This window comes from Sander vitreus, chromosome 20 (assembly GCF_031162955.1).
Source record: "Sander vitreus isolate 19-12246 chromosome 20, sanVit1, whole genome shotgun sequence".
Lineage (NCBI taxonomy): Eukaryota > Metazoa > Chordata > Actinopteri > Perciformes > Percidae > Sander > Sander vitreus.
In genome coordinates this window covers 2,506,219-2,524,583 of record NC_135874.1, presented here as the reverse complement: position 1 = coordinate 2,524,583, position 18,365 = coordinate 2,506,219, and the positions used below count along the sequence as shown (strand labels likewise).

Genomic DNA, 18,365 nt, shown 5'->3' with positions numbered 1-18,365 from the left:
TTCTGTTCGAAGCTTTCTGGAGCTGCTCTTTCTGAATGTGAGGCTTGTGTGCAGCTGCCATGGTTGCCATAACAGTGATGGGGGTTTTCAGTGTAATCTTCCCACATGGTTACACTCTGATGCGTTGACATCACACAATAAACAGGGAGTTCGCTCAGACCTTGAAACCATAAAGATATCGGCATGATATATCTTTGATTCTTCTGGGCTGCCGGCTCTTTTTCTTGCCAAAAACCTTTTATCACTCACTGTTCCACACTGACCTTCAACTTTGGCCAGACTTTGGCTGTTTTCTGGCACGTTAGTTTACCCTTTTTTATTCATGATAGTATGCAGTTCCAACTTCCTTATGAACCAGAGTATGAACGTAATCCTGTCATTTGTCAGCAGTAGCAGCAGTTAATGAAACATTAAAGTTCTTCCTAGTGAGGAGAAGCACGTGACCAGCACCTGCTATGGTTGCAATCTCATTACAGGGCTTTCTGATCATAATATTGTATTTGTTGCCCGAAAATTAAGTAAAAAGCGATCTAATTCATCTACATTTCATAACCATTACAATTTTATTCCAAAACATCTACATCAAAATCTTGATATTATTCTAAATGAAGTAAATTGGTCTGAATTGTTTTCTGATAATGATATTGAAACCAATTCCCAGATACTCAACGCTAAAATTAGAGATGTTATGGAACCTTTCATAAAAAGAGGAAAAGGTAAAAAAAGGGGAAATCATCTACCCTGGCTGAATAATCACTGCAAAATACTTATGAAAGAAAGAGTCATCTTACTTAAAGTGTTTTTAATAAATAATAAATAAAACAACTCAAACCCTACGTAAAGCCAAGGCAAATTTTTTCTTGGATGTCATTACAAGTGCAAATGGAAATGGCAAACTAATATGGCAAAATATTAATAAACTAATTGGAAAGCAAAATAAAATGGACAATGATCGACTGGAAATAAAAGTTAACAATGACCTGATAAATAATCCAAAAGAATTAGCAACTGAATTCAGTAATTTCTTTATTAACTCTGTCAATGAAATAACACAAATTTTTAGTCCCTCAGAGATTAATCCTGGACAGCTGGTTTTCAGGTTAGAGCAAATAACTGATCTGGAAGTGGCTAACATTATTAATTCTATGAAACCCTCAAAGGCCAAAGATGCGTTTGGCCTTGACACACATTTTTTTAAAATACACAAAGATATGCTGGTATGCCACACATCTGATAAATCTATCAATTAAAATGGCAGTTGTTCCATCAGGATGGAAGGTGGCTATAGTCTCACCAATTTTTAAACCAGGAGACAAAACAAACATTTCCAATTATCGCCCCATCAGCATACTCCTTGTTGTATCTAAGGTTGCAGAAAAGTGGATCGCCAAGCTGCTGAATAAACACCTCAGCCATGGCTATTCTCTCCTGCATTCCATGCAATTTGGGTTTCACTAGTACCACTCCACAGAGACGCAAACTGTGTCTTCATAGAAACAGTGAAATCCTTGCTTGATAAAACCATCTGCAGTGCAGTCTTTTTGGACTTAAAGAAGGCGTTCGATACAGTAGATCATCGAGCCCTTCTGTTTAAACTGACTCACTTCAACTTTGCAGAAGATGCACTAGTTTGGTTTGAATCTTACTTGTCCAACAGAAGACAATCTGTGAGTGTTAGTGCCACTAAGTCGTCTTACCTTGAATGTTCAGCAGGGCACAAGGCTCAATTTTGGGACCAGTATTGTTCTCTGTATATATAAATGACTTGCCAAATGTTTGTCAAAAAGTCCATTTTCAAATGTATGCTGATGATGCAGTTATTTTTACACCTGCTAAAAGCACACAGGAAGCATCATCCATCCTTACATCAGCACTGGAGAATATACAGCATTGGCTGCTTAAATCCTGCCTATTATTGAACAAAAAGAAAACTGTTGCTATGACTTTCACAAAAAAAAACATAAAACTGGAGCGGTCCAATGTGTTCCTGGGGGGAGTGGAACTTGACATTGTAGAGGAGTTCAAGTACCTCGGTGTCACACTGGACCCAACACTTTCATTTAAAAAACACATCAAATTTACATAGAATCAAATTCAATTTACAAAATTTTAAACAAATCAGACCATCAATGACAATTGACAATGACTACTTCTGCTACATTCAATGATATTTCCACATATAGATTACTGCATCACAACCTGGTCACTCACTGGAAATACAATTTTAAAACCCATAGAAATGTTATTCAAAAAATCTATAAAAATACTTGATCAAAAACCTTTGTCAGTGTAATATTTTGGGAAAATACAATATGCTCAACTTTGAAAATTTTATTCATTTTAAAAATAGTTGTTTAATTTATAAAGTTTTTCATGGACTGGCCCCACCTTCACTTTCTACATACATTAAACCAAGGTCTGACAGAGGTTGTTGTACCAGAGCTTCATTTAAAGGAGATATAGAGATCCCGCATAGAAAACTACCTTTGGACAAACTGTTCTGTCTATCAGAGGAGGTCATTTTTGGAACAGCATCCCAACAAACATTAGAGAATGTCCAACTTACTGCACATTTAAAAAGCATCTTAAACAACTTCTTAAAAGTAAAAAAATGTTATTGATGTAATGTAATCTGCCTGAATGTCAGCTAATGTTTTTCTTGCTTGATATTGTATATTGTCATATTCTTTTGTGTTGTATTATCTTATATGTTGTCTTCTTGCCTCGGGACTACAGGTGAAAATTAACATTTATGCTATAACCTGGCTCATTTACAGTCTGTACAGAAATGTTAGATTGTTCATTAATGTGCACTGTCCCGAATGAATGAATGAATGAATGAATGAATGAATAAATAAATAAATAAATAAATAAATAAATAAAAATAAAAATAAAAAAACAAGAGACTGAGCTCCGACACTCACCTCCGTATTTCATTAAATAACCAGGTCTATTACTTTTTCCTCGACGCCAAATCATTTTGTCTGTTGACACGGTGACTCGGTGAAATGCCTGCAGGCACGAAAAAGCGGGTCTCGTTGTTGCCTGGGCTGTCTACTGCTTGCTAGCATGTCGGCGGCTAATGGAGTGGTGGCTAATCTGAACACGTTCTCTAATATCAGTCCCTCCAGAAAAACGCGATTATGCGATCGCATAATTCAATGCATAAACAGCCAAAGTCTGCATATTTATGCGGGGGCCGCATTTTTTTCAAATACGCCGCACTTTCACCGCATAAATTGCCAATTTCCGCGCAAAATATGCATATGCAAACTTGCATGATTTCATAATCCCCGCATTTTCATTGCAAAAAAGTCACATATCTTAGCAGAAAGTTGAAAAATGTTGCATTTACTTCACACAAGAGCAGCCATTTTCCCCTGTTGCCATGGGAACGTTATGAAGTGACGTAATTACGCGACGTGAACATCATCGAAAAGCTGCAAACCCCATGATGAAGCCATGATGAAACCGCAGTTTTTGCAAGTTCCCGCAATTTCATTGCATAAATATCCTGCATATTCCATCGCATTTTTTAAGAAAACGTGCCGCATAATCAAGGATTTTTGCCCGCAACAATCACAAAAAAACTGCGCATTTTCTGAAGGACTGCAATATGGAGGAATTAATCGACCGGGTCTTGGAGAAGCAGCTAAGTGTGCTTAAATCAGTGATTTACAGCGCAGTGAAGGGAGTGCTGGCCGAAATTAATGCCTCGCAGCAACACATCGGGGCACACCTGAGATGCAGGAAATCATGGTATGTGAGCCGGATCAATCTGACTGCGTCACATTCACGATCCAGCGGCTTCGGATGCCTGAAGGGATACAACACGAACTGCACGCTGAACGCAACTCAGACTCGTTCATCTGCCGCGCTGCCCTGGGAGCGACCCCCGGGGGAAGAGAGCTTGCCTTCGCTGCAGCCGCGTAGTCGGGTGTTTACTGGTTGGTATTAAAAGAGGAGAAGGACGCGCTACATGCACGGGCTGTCCCGCGCCACAAGGAACTGGAGGGCGGCGGTGGGACTTTGCGTTCGATGCTGGGGACTCAAAACCTGTGGACTAACGGTATTTGGGCCACTGTACCGAGTTTGACTGGAGGACGCTGTGTGTAAGTTCTGGAACCAACCGTTGAAGGGACATCCAGACCAACAACCAGACTGTAAGAAATTATGAATGCTGGCTACTCAGTCTACAATCTATATTTTTGAGGACACTTATTTGGGGACATTCTAAAATGCTTAACGTGAAAAAGCTTAACGTGGTTTAATGTACCTAAACAACGATAAATCATCACCAAATTTCTCATGGCCATATCTTGTCATGAACACTTAAGCTTGTCAAAAAAACTAAACCGAAATCCAACGATTATAGAAGTTATCTCACATTAACGTTTTCTGCTTCATTAGAGCCTATTGTAAGGAAAAAGCTTAACGTGGTTTAATGTACCTAAACAACGACCAATCATCACCAACATTCTCTCTCATATTGCTCCTCCACTGAAAACTGTCAAAATATCTAACCCAAAGTCCTATTTTTAAGGACGTTATCTGACATAAAGCGTTTCTGCTGCAGGGTAGCGGAGCGGCTGGGGGTTGACTCTCTACGGTTCGCATACACATAAGTCCTAATGTGAAAAAGCTTAACGTAGTTTAATGTACCTAAACAGCGATCAATTATCACCAAAATTAGAGTACAGTTAGTATGGCGTTATATTAGTGCCAAATGTCGAGAGCTCAGTGAAACATCTTCACGAGCAAATAATATTAATTAACACACGCGCAGACACCGCAGCGAGCAAGGAAAAAACAGCTGCGAGTGAGGAAAAAACAGCTGCGAGTGCACATAACAACCACTGGGGGGCATACGCGCTCTCGAAAGTGAGTTCTGCTCCTGTGCTTTTATTCTGCTCGCTCGGAATGGTGTTTTGCTCGCTTGGAATGGTGTTTTGCTCGCTCGCGTTAGTCGACCTCCAATTTTGACAGGTTGTGGGAGGGAACAAACGCTGACCCTCTTGTGATTGGTCATTTCCCACACGGAAGCCCAGGAAGGGATGGACCTTGGTCTTGACCATAGAAAGCCAGGGAAGAACCTTGACGAAGACGAGAGGAGGACGGTTTATGAGGTAGCTAAGTCGCTGTTGGCTAAAGCTGGTCATATCTGCGGAAAAATTTAGGAGATATGTTAGTGCAGGTGACAACGACGTTATGTTTTTAGCATCTTAACGTGTATTGTTATGTCAACAACGTTAGTTAAGATTAACGTTAGCTAGCTAGTGTTTGAATAACTAGCTAGCTACCATTAACGTTACCGTTAGCTCCCTATGTCTGGCTGGTAACGTATAAAGTTATAAAGTAAACTGCATCTTAATTCGTATCAAAGTATAGCTATATTTCTAAAATATGTTAATGTAGGTGACGGCAACGTTACTTATTTTTTAGCTTAACGTAATATTAACTTTAGTTAGCTAACGTTAGCAGGCAGTCAAACGTTAACATCAGTGTTTAAGTAATGTTAACGTCAATTGCCGGTAACGTTAGCTAGCTAGCTCCCTATGTCTGCTGGCTAGTAGCTAAGTTACCCTAACGTTAACGTTATATTAGCTAAGTTTTAAACTGCACCATTGTTAGGCTAGCGTGAATAGTCTAGCTATGCCACAGAATAAAGCAACATTGCCTGACTTTTTGTTAATGTTAGCCACAAGTTGAAGGTAACGTCAGACCTCCCTATGTCTTCCAGGTAACGTTACATTATAAAGTTTTTAGCTGCATCATTATTAGGCTAACGTATATGTCTATGCCTATTGTACTCTATGAAACAGTTTTAGCGTAGTTAATTAACGTCACTTTTAATAAGTAATGTTAGTCAGCTGGCGGTCGGCCTTACAACTAATGTTGTGTTAGTTATGCTAACGTTAAGTTAACTCTCTGTCTGGCTGCTAATGTTAATGGAATAACATAAACACTGCAAACGTTAGGCTTACAGCTTGTAGTTATATATATTTTTATCCTATTCCAGACAGAATTACAGCAGCAATGGATGACAGTAACGTTAATGACTTTGGGCAGCAGCCTCAGGACAATTGTGGGGTAAGTTTTTATTTTAATTTTTTTTTTATTAATATGTTACTTTCAGCGTATTATGGGCATTATACATAGCTCTGACTCAAACTTTTGTACATACTTATACTATACATACTTTATTTGAAAACCTATGAAAATACTCACTGAAAATGTTAGCATATGCGGCATATTAAGTTGATTAAACGTGAGTTTTTCTAATTTAGGTTTTTTTCTGTCTCAACAGGACACTCTCAGAAGGCAGGTCTTGTTGAGGCTGCTTTCCAAATTTGAAATGGGACTCGCCAGACAGCCCATAGACCTTTTTGATTATTTTGAGTTTACATGTAGGCAAGAGCTATATCTCTGCAATGCATTGTCACGCCATTTCAATGTACCTGCAGAGATACTGCAGGCCCTGGATGAGTTTTTTAAAGCAGTAAAGGAGCGCCTGGGGTTGACTGATGTACATATTACAGCAAACACAGTGCCTGGAGCGATGGGGCGTCCCATGCTTGATGTCGGGGACAGCATTGAGGAGCTCCTGGAATTGGACCTGCCTGTGCCCTGCATCTCAAAGATGCTGGGTGTGTCAAGGAGAACCTTATTTAGGAGGTTGAAGGAATTTGACCTTTCAGCTAGGAGATACAGTGTCATAGATGATGACGACCTGGACAATGTTGTGCGACAGATCAAAGATGAAATGCCAACTGCAGGCTACCGCATGGTCAAGGGGAGGCTACGATCTGTTGGGATCAATGTCCAGTGGAGGAGAGTGGCTGAATCATTACACCGTGTGGACTCTGTGGGCATTCTCTCAAGACTTGCTGGGTTAGGCTGCATCATACGCAGGACCTATTCTGTCAGAGGACCCCTTTCTCTGTGGCATGTGGACACAAACCACAAATTAATCAGGTTAGTGATTATAAATAGACCTCTGAAGTTTGCCTACAAAAAGGAACCAAAGCTGCCATATTTGCCCATATAAGGAGATCTGAGTGTTAATTGAAGCTAACTACCTATGGCAAGTTACATTGCAAGTTAGTTCTGGGGTAGCAAAAATCTAAGTTTGCCGTCTTAACGTACCAAAGATCACAGTACCCACTCAAAGGCAGAGGACAAAAGTGTTATGAGCAAAACGTCTGCATTTTAGACTTCGTCGTCCCTGCGAGAGTTTAACAGGTGCGATAATTCAAATTCCCCATGTTATTTTCCCATAGGAAAAATCGCAAGATACCGGATCTCAAAGAACTTCAGAGGTCTATAGTGATAAACATCAATAGGCTGTACATTTTAGTTTTACTGTTATTACATTGTGTTAATTGAACTCATGTTTGCTCCAAAGGTACAACATTGTACTGTTTGGTGCAGTGGACGGGTACTCCAGGAAGGTTAGTTATTATTTGGTTTGATTGCATTTACATTGGTTCAATTTCAATTCTGCTAATGAATCGGACTAGACTTAAAACTTGAGGAGCCCCTTTCCATAACTTGTCATGCACAGCACACCATAATGTGAACTAGCTAGTGACACTTGTTTATTTAAAAGGACTGTTTGTTGTAATTTCATAATACAACTAACTACAACTGACATCCACTGCATTTTCTGCCTTCAAGAAGGCTACTGAGCAGCATGGCATTCCCTCAAGGTAAACATTTTGCAATTTGAACAGTTTTTTCACATTGCTACAAAATATATTATGATAGTCACTTTACATTGTGTTTTGTTTGTCCATTAGAGTCAGAGGTGATCAAGTAGAATGTTGACATCATTGCTAGATTTATGTTCAGCGTTCGGGGAACTGACAGGGGAAGCTTCATGTCAGGGAAAAGTGTTCACAATCAAAGGTTTGTCATGTTTCACAGGCATTTGAAGGTTATTTTGTCATTACTCGCACTGTCATTGCATTTGTGTTAAAGAAAAAGAAACCAATATCTGTGGGTGACATTACTTTGAAAATTGATTCAGATTAAAACTATTCTGCATTATAAGGATTGAATGTCTGTGGCGGGATGTCAGGACCTGTGTCACCTCAAAGTATTACAACACGCTTCGGAGTCTGGAGTGGGATCAGCTACTTGACGTTTCCTCCACAGGTTAGAACTCAAATCACTGTAACTGAAGGCTATTGAGAATGGGGGAAATTAACCTTCCAATATAAATTTAGCATGATTTTAATGACAAAGTCATTATTGAAGCAATAAATCAGTACGCATTAGGTTAGTCTATTCTTTGCTGAACTTTTACCCATACCTCTTTACACTTGACAGAAGACCTTTTCTGCGTCCACATGGTATTCCTCCCAAAACTGGAGATGGACCTTAAACATTTTGTGGAAGGTTGGAACCACCATCCAATCCGGACATGGATAACAGGACTCCCGAGCAGTTATGGCAGTTGGGTTTGATGAACACCAATATTGAACAGCCAGAAAATATTGAGGTATGTTCTCCTAATACCACCCTGCTGAACTCTTGCTCTGCATCCCGGTGACAATTTAACCTACAAATATCCATATTTTTCTGTTTTTCTTCTATATAATAAGAAAAACAGAAAAATATGACTATTTGTAGGTTAAAGAGGTTAAGAGGTATTCTTACTACTATTATAACGTCACTGCTACTACATTGCACATAACATTGTTCATATTACATAACCACATTTATTCTTTTTAACACTGCAACATATTTCTTTTCCTGCCTATACTTTGTATATCACATTGCACTTTTCTGCTTTTTTGGCACTTCTGGTTGGATGCAAACTGCATAAAGTTGAATCTAAATGATTGTGTAATTCATTAATCTTTGGATATTGTTCTGTGCTAGGACATTGAGGAGCCAGACATTGATTGGGACATTGCCACAGACCACGATGGTGAGATGGAAGGGGCGATTGTGGTTCCTGAAATTGAGTGTCCTTTGAGTGAGGACCAAAGGAAAGGTCTTCAGGATTAGCCAGGAGACTTCTTCTAAACGAGGGTGCACATGTAAGTAGTTCTTTTGTAGATTATGGTGAACTTGTTGTGTGTTGTAGCAATGCTTTGCCATTGAGAACAAGGTAGGTTGTGGATAGCTTGTTTCGGCTAGTTACGTAAAAAGCCATGCAGATTTTGAACAGCTCACCCGGAGACTGAAGGCAGGACACCTTCAGAAACCCGTATCTCACTCAAAACAGCATGGATAGATTTTTTTCAAAGTTTGTATGCGTGTGGAAGCACCAGAGACACAAAATAACACCCCAAATCCCAGAAAAAGTGATGTTGTAATAATATGTATTGTAAATAAAGATCCAAGTACAAAGAGCTGTCTGCAGATGTCCTTTTCTTTCTGGACCAAGCTGAGGAGGCCATACAGCTTCATACCGGAGCAGATTTGCTGGCGCATAGGAAGTAACCTCACTGTTGAGTATAGGACAATAGATCGGTAAAATAAAAGAGGTTCAAAAACAAGTCCAATTATATTGTGAAGTTTGACCTTACATTAAACTTTAGGAAATATCCTACCGCAAAATGTCTTCTTTTTCAATGGATACTGGCCCTGTATATCCACATGACAAAATCCTGTCTGTGCACTCTCAGGGATGTGTTGTCAGCTGCCCAAATCTTAGAGGGGAAAAAAAAAAAAACCACACTTACTAGGGGCTTTCCGACTGGAGGGATTTTTGCAGTTCTTAGAACTAAACGTTCCTAGAACACTTTTTTCGTCGTGTTCCGACAGGAAAAGTTTGGGGATTTTTAAGTTCCTCTGGCCTCAGTAGCGTACTTTTTTAGCTCCTACTTCAGAGCAGGGCCTTTTCCCTTTTCCTATGTGTACTTGATTGATCGAACTTATACCCACTCCCAACTCGGAAACTTGCAGGCAGAGCAACAACGGGACATTTTTAACAATTTTCACCATCTTATTCATCATTAAATTCACTTCTGACAACGTTGTAGGCGAGAAATGAACTGTCTAGATTTTGAATATAGGCAGTCTTGCGAAAATTGATGCCGAATTGACAATTTGCTTCAAAGTTTTCGGAGTTCAGGAGCTCCATCAAGTGAGGCGACAGCCAGCAAGCGCCTGCCCCGGCTTCTAGTTGGCCAGTGGGAATGCAAACGGAAAAAAAGATTTTGGGGGAAGAGTAGTTCTTAGAACTGCTTAGAAGTGTACTTTTCCTCTAAAAAGTACAAGTACTATCCGGTCGGAAAGCACCAACTGTGTTGTTTGAAATTCACATATGCTGTTTTTCACAATGAATGGTTGGCTCATATTTTTTTGAAATTAAGCATCCTAATGGTCAGAAAAGTGTGCAATTAATAATAATGACAACACTTCAACGATTTACACCACCCACACATAAAAGACATGCTTACCTCTTGTATTAAATCGATGAGTTCTGGGTCTGTAACAGCCGTCTCAATGATCGCTTCCTGGTTCAGTTCTCCAGTGGACATGTAGTTGTAATAAATAAACAACTACATAAATAAATAATTATTCATGCACAATCAATGTGAGCACCTTTTGTGCATGTGAACATTCTAAGTGGGGCCTGTGTGTGTACACACACACACACACACACACACACACACACACACACTATTTGAAGTGGCGTTTGTCCATGTCGGTCATTGAATACTTGGGGGTTTTGCCATTGTCCCCTCCCACGAAGAATCTGCTCTGTATACCTGCCACCATTTCTTTTTCAAATAGAAAATTACAGACATGTAATCTACCATCTGAAGACATGACCAATTTGAACAGCATTTATGAAACTCAATACACATTAAGTTAATAGAACACAATGTATTTTCTTAAATCTTAAGGAATGAATTATTTAATGGAAAGAATGGAGAGAGAGAGAAAAAATTACCAGTTAAAAACTCCTTCCTCAGAGCCCCGTTGTCAATCCCAGTCTTTCCGAGGAATGTTACCCTGAGAGGGTTTTTGGGGGACGCTTTCTTCTTGCGCTGCAACTGCTTCATCCCCCTTTCAAGCATGTCCTCCCTCGTCACACAGATGCTGAATATAGCGGTGTTGTCCACCCTTTCATGGAGTACTCTGATGACATCAGAAATGCTGAAAATGTTGGAAAAAGAGAGAAACAAAACACTGATCAGTCCAGATAATTCTAATTCATGTGAACTTTATCATATCTTCAGAGGGAATATTTATTTGTATGTACCTTTCAGTCGGATGTGTCTGGCTTTCCTCAGTTTCATTACAAACTCTGTGTAAACATATGCAACACATTGTGGTTATACTAAAGGCTAAGACTTAGTCAACTGCATAGCAAGATAAAAGAACTGTGCAATACAGAAATTGTACTTCAGAAAATGTCCAGGCAAATTGAGAAATACCTTTCACCGCATATGCTTGCGTGGATTTCCACAATGTCAGAGGAAATCCACTCCTGACATATCGGACACATCTGATATAAACAAAATATGGTTAACATTGCTTCTCATAACTGCTAACGAAACACAATATAACAATTTAAAATGAAGAAAAATAGACCAACATGACAAACGGCAATTTTGAAGAACAGAATCCCTACAGGAAGGGAAATTGCATTCAAGGTTTGTAGAGTTTTGTTCTTACTTTAACATCAGGAACTTGGGAACAGGATGGAAGCTCTGTGGAATCCTGCAAAGAAAGAAAGTATTAGCCTGCTTCCTACAGCAGTGTAAAATCAGGTCACATATAGTACCTCCTTGTGGCAAGCACCCGCAGGGACCTGAATGGTCCTTCTCCCCATCCCGGCCTGTAAAAGGACGAGCTCTTCAGACTGTTTGGGGGTTTTAGCACGTGGACGGTCCAACAAGAAAAAATGCACGGCAGGCCATTTTTTTGTTGTCCGTATGGCACGGGAATTCTACTTTCTCCTGGGAAAGACCTGCGAGAAAGTGTGTAGATGAAAGTTAAATCTATTTAAGATCTCGGCTATAAAACTGTTTTTAGTTTTTGTCCCCATTTTTTTTCTTTTTTTGGGATGAGCACAAAACAGTTGGAAAAGTGTATTTCGACAGACACATTCATTTCATTTAAACATTTAGAGGGTTTAGGCCAAATACATATATATATGGGCTGAAAGGCACCTTTACCCTCGCTGGAGACTGGCCTTGTAATAATTGATATATGTAAGTTGCTTTGTAAAAAAATGTCAGCCAAAATGAATTAATAAATATCCAAACCTGGACATGTTCTGCTGCACAGAAGAACCTGAACCTACATGTACACTAGCCGTCCCTGGTGGTCCCTGTGGTCTCTGCTCCTCACTACCTGACCTTGGCTGTCCCTGAACTTCAGTTACAATACATTTTACGTAATTAATTCACTGACTTCACATCACTGTTATGCATATCAGTGTCAGAAATACATTTTTTCATTTGTCATTCATTTAATATATCACAATTAGCTAGCCACAATATTTTCTGGAGAATGTGGTCGTCGTCCTGCCATTTTTTTTGGCATGGGGGACTTGGGACATTAAACTGCACGTACACTGTGTGTGTGTGTGTGTGTGTGTGTGTGTGTGTGTGTCTATCTATCCATCCTGATGAATAGACGTGCACCTGATGAATAGACGTGCACATGATTTACAAGAATAGCTGCATACAAATATGTTGCCCGACTAAACATATAAGTTCACTGATGCCTTGACCACACGTAGCCAGGTTAAGTTATTTAACTCAAAATGTTAACTTACCGCCCAAGGCCACTATATTGTTGGCCATCTTGTGTAAATTGTCCTGGAGGATTAGGGAGAAATTAGAACATCTCATTAGAAACAAACAACGCCACAAACTAATGATTAAAACAAATGTAAAACTACATTTTCAACATTGAGAATAAGGTTCTCGCCTCATTTTGGTCTGCCATTTTCTGACGTTACCTTCAACTTGTGGCTAACATTAACAAAAAGTAATGTAACGTTAATACTTAACGTACAAAATCTAGCAATGTTGCTTTATTCTGTGGCATAGCTAGACTATTCACGCTAGCCTAACAATGCTGCAGTTTAAAACTTAGCTAATATAACGTTAGCGTTAACGTTAGGGTGACTTAGCTACTAGCCAGCAGACATAGGGAGCTAGCTAACGTTACCGGCAATTAACGTTACTTAAACGCTGATTTTAACGTTTGACTGCCTGCTAACGTTAGCTAACTAAAGTTAATATTACGTTAAGCTAAAAAATAAGTAACGTTGCCGTCACCTACATTAACATATTTTAGAAATATAGCTATACTTTGATACGAATTAAGATGCAGTTTACTTTATAACTTTATAACATAGCAAGACATAGGGAGCTAACGGTAACGTTATAGTTATTCAAACACTAGCTAGCTGAAATTATTTTTTTTATTTTTTATTTATTATTATTGCAACGGTCTCTTGCTTTATTCCTCAGACTTCAGTCAACAAACAAGAAAAGGTGATGAATGCCTGGAAGATGATGAATGCCTGGAAGACCCTCACAGTATGCTTGTTAGATGAAAACACCCAGGTTCAGCTCAGCTCGAGCACATAACACATTTGTGGTAATCAGTGCAAGCAATGACTACACGATCTTCTGTCATGCGCTTCACATGAAACAACCGCCTACAAATTACACACAAAATGTACTCATCCTTGTATTCTGGGTCACCCTTACATCTGGATGAGTAGCACAGGGTCCAGTTATTGGTGTTAGCATGATCCATCTGTAGCCTTTTCCAAGTGGACTTGTAGTCTCTCTCCCTCACTAGTACAGCCTTCGTCTCCACATCATAGGACTGCACCTTTCTCCTGTGACATAGGATTTCTTTTTAGGAGAGGCCTGACCGTCTGTGTTTCCCTGGCTTGTACTCTTCAACAAGAGACTGGATCCACAGTCTGACTTTGTGGCTGTCCACTGCCCTAATTGATCGTTCCTGATGACTGCACAGGCATAGAGAATAGTAAAAACACCACAGTCATATCCATTGCCTTGTTGTAGGACATTTATGACCTCTGTAACAGTCCAATCAGATACCTGAAAATCTTTTCCAGCAGCCGTGAAAATACAGGCCATAACTTTGAGAAATGTTGAACAGGCAGTGTTTGCAGTTACAGAGCTGTGGATGGAATTGTAGATGGAAATGTCCCGATCCCTAAAATCTGCTGAAGCTAGAACCCAGTGTAAGCCTGAACCTTTCACGTCGGTGTTGAACGGCATCAATATCGTGTCAAAATTTAGAGCCTTTTGTGCTGCACAGTACTGCAAAATTGGGCCAAAATTTGAAACTGCAGCCATCTGTAAAATGTAGGTTGGCACACATAAAACGGAGTCCACCTTTTTCACTTGACCAATGTAGCCTGCAATGACCTGCTCAATAGTCTCCCCTTCAAGCCAGATCTTTGGAGCAAGACACTGGCTTCTGCGAGACACTGATGTCACCAGTTAGGCTCAGTGTTTGTATATGTAGCCAGGGAGCAAATGTATTGGTCTCAGTATTTGCTGGTACAGTGTCTGTCTGAGGGAAACTTGCTACATCAGGATGCTCAGTATCATAGCTGCTGCTGGCTACCTGTTCATTTGATGAGTCTGTATTGCAATGATCAATGTTAATCCCTTTTTGGGACTTGACAGGCGACAAAGAGTCATGCATTTGTGAAAGGAGTGAATCTGGGGCCAGATTGACTGAGTAATCATAGTCCTTTGTTCTAGGTTTTTTCCTGCCAGATTTGCTCTCACGCCCTCTCCCCTTTTTCCACATCAAAGAAAGGCTGTGTGTACGTTTTTTGGGTAAATGCAGCCCAGTAGCCATTTCCACAGCAAGGATGTGGAAACATTTCCCTGAACATGGACAGGAGCATGCTGGAGGTGTTTTGAACAACATGGACAGACTCATTTGTTGGACTTTTTAACTATGAAGATGAATTCAGACTCACCAGGCCCATCTCAACCACAGTTCTTGCTAAGGAGGTCTGTGACATCAATGGTTTTGATGCAGGTTTCTCAACACTACATTGCTCATCTTTGACACTGAACTTGACTCGTTCCACTATTCTCTCTAAAGGAAAGAATGAGGGCATCTTAACATCCCTCAGAGCAAGGGATCTTGCTCTGAAGGATGTTAAGATGCCCTCATAAGATGTTAAGATGCTAAAGCGGGGTGTCCCTGTTGAACTACACTCTAAACTACACTCTAAAGAGTGTTAAACTGTGCTGTCCTAATGTGAAAGTACCACTTCAGCGCTCTACCACCATATTTTTTTATGTTATGGTAGTTTGACCCTTTCTGCTTCCATGACATTTGGTCAAAACGAAAGTCCATGTCTGATCTACCTCCCTTCATACTCCGATATAGGTACACATCTCACATCTTTGGGATCCAGGGGTGGTTCGTGCAAAATACTGTCTTTGTCCTTCTCAGCATCGCACAGAATGGCCTCTATTTCACCCAAAGTAAATTCGGACTTTTACTGCATGAAAGCCATGACCGTTCTAAAGATTTTACTGAAATACTGTAGCTACTGAATTGTAATATGATAAAAAAATTAAAACAAGAACTTGTTTGCAGATTTGACAATGACTTTCAGTGCTTATGAGGAGCAATATGAGAGAGAATTTTGGATAATTGATCGCTGTTTAGGTACATTAAACTACGTTAAGCTTTTTCACATTAGGACTTATAAAGCATATGAGAACCGTGGAGAGTCAACCCCCAGCTGCTCCGCTCCCTGCTGCAGAAACGCTTAATGTCAGATAACGTCCTTAAAAATAGGACTTTGGCTAAAAATACATGATAAATGCTGGCTGGTCAGTTTACAGTTTGTTTAACATTTAGACTGATAGAACATGAGGGATATGGTCTGTTAAGCTCATACTCTGCTTATTGCTCCAACTAGGTTGGTTTGTTTTTCACATAGCTTAGTCCAGAAATTGTTCGAAGGTGTTTATAATATTGTTCATGTTTAACATAAGAATTCACTAGACCTGTTTCAATTAACCTGTGACTTGGACAGTGGGTGTAGTTTTGAGCTGGAGTTTTGCGCAAAATGTGTTTGATGTGGTCACGCATCTTACAAATAGGGGAGAGGGTCTGCGGTCTCAGAGGGTTAGGGGATTTATTTTACTTTTTCTGTTTTTGTCACACCTTGCTCAGAGCTAATAGTTCACCCTTTGCTACAGATTTGTCAGCAAAATCCGGTAGGGTACTCGAGAAAATTTTGAAGATGGCTGAGCTTTCAATCCTTTCAGTTAACATCCGACGGCCGATCAAACGAGCTAAATTCCTGGACTATTTAAGAAGGAAAAGCCCTTTCTCCGGACAGCTCAGGAAAACATCCTGACTGCTAATCCATCCTCAACAAGAGGCTCGAACAAAGACAGAAAGCAAGAGTCGTTTCCTAAGTTTCTGATTTGTGGATCTTCTTTCTCCATCACTATTTCACTTCATTAGCCATGTGGGGTTTTTTTTAACTTTTTTTTTTTATTTTTATTTTTTTTTTAAGCCAGTTTGTGTTTCATGATTCAAAAGACAAAACAGTTTTTTTTCCAAATGAAAGATGAGAGGAGAGAAAGATGCCACAGTGTGAATTACCGAGTTGGAAGCTGTTTGCTGTTGGTGTCTCCAGAGTTTGTCAAGTCAGAGGTGCAAAGTTTTGGAAGAAAACCAGTCAATGCTGTTGTAGCCAATCAACACTTAGAATATTGTTTTCGTCCCCAGTCTTCAGTTAGCTACATAAATTTGCATCACAGTTGTTAACGCCCGTGGCTGGATCCAGATCCTCCGAGTTTATTACATCTTTGATGTGCTGTTCAATAATCCAAATAATAGCAGCAGCAAAGCACTTAGGTTCAAACTGTCGGTTAGTTTGCTCTCTGCAGTGTTATCAAGTGTCAAATAACACACCTGCCAACTAGGAGGTTGTAAAGTAGGGCCGTGTTTATAATAATGTTTGGATTCTAGTACAAGTTTGATAACTTAACCTATAGAAGGGGTTTATATTGTCCTGCATTTTGTATATTGGAAATAAGCATCTGGTTTATGCAGTTATGCATTAATGTAATGCACTGTATATGTGAAACAGAATATTATAGTACATAAGGAGTTTAAAAAGTGTATCACACAGCTTTGTTAAATACTGTTGTTTCTGGTATGGGCGCAGTTCTGATGTTGACAGTTCACGATATTGACAAAATGTGATTGCGATATCGATATTAATTTCGATATTTTTAAACATGTAAAATTTCAAAAGTTACGGGAAAATGCATAAAAATAGATTCATAACAAATTAAACAAGTTTTCTTACAAGGTTTATTTCAACTGGTCCAACATGAATAAATAAATAAGGACCATGTTTTACTGGTTGGACAGTATAAAATATATAAAGAGAACAGGACACAAGTTTTCTTTCTTTACTCTGATTCGTTCCGTTTAGTTGTCTCTATCTATTTCTTCACTTACACTGTCACTCTGTTGAAATATGCACACACGTCACATGGTACGCTCCATAGGGTTTGTCACGTAGTGGACCCGTGCGCTGACGTGCACGAACATGTGCAAGTGGCACGGTAACTGGCCAATGAAGTGATCATTATAGCGTTTCAAGTGAGCTCTAAATCAAACATAACTAAGCCACACAGCCAACGGACGGGATGCAGCGCTCGACCAAAAAAAAATATTGCATACTTTCGATATAACGATATTGAGTCGATATATCTTGCGCCCCTCGATATAATATTGCGCAACGTGATATTGCGATAACGATGGAGTCTTGCACCCCTAGTTCTGATCATAGACTCCGAAGGACCATTTTTAAACAATAGTCATTTTTAAATCAATATTTTGTGTCAAATTATTGATTTCTTTAGTAAGTAGCCATATAATAATGTGGGTGAGCGGGTCATTATTATAAATTAAACTCGACAGGGCGATGCAGGACCCTGCCGCGATAATTCTCTATAATGACGCTGAATGATCTGAATGTCAAAACACAACCGGCGGGGTTCTGTTAGCTCACCTGGTTGAGCGTGCTCACCATGTTAGTACACACGCTCAAAAAGACTGAAATGTGATATATATTTAAATGCGTATTTACATGCATGTTACACACAATGTGTGCCCCATGGCCATAAGGCCTGCAGAATTACTGTCTATCATAGGAAGGACCGTTTTTAACAATACTCATTTTTAATGGCAGTGGCCCGGGTTTGAGTCCGAGCCCTTTGCTGCATGTCATTCCCTCTTTCTCTCTCTCTCTCTCCCCTTTCCTGTCTTCAGCTGTCTATCCATAAAGGCCAAAAATTAATCTTTCCTGTCAGCAGAATGATGCTACTGGCCCGATTTCCATTAAA

At 39.7% G+C, this 18,365-nt stretch overlaps 1 protein-coding gene across 2 annotated transcripts in view; it reads left to right on the top strand.

Annotated features, from left to right (window-relative positions):
• Positions 1 to 18,365, top strand: part of LOC144535343 (estrogen receptor beta-like) — an 82,121-nt gene that overhangs the window by 52,309 nt on the left and 11,447 nt on the right. The gene's annotated exons all lie outside the window — the stretch shown is intronic.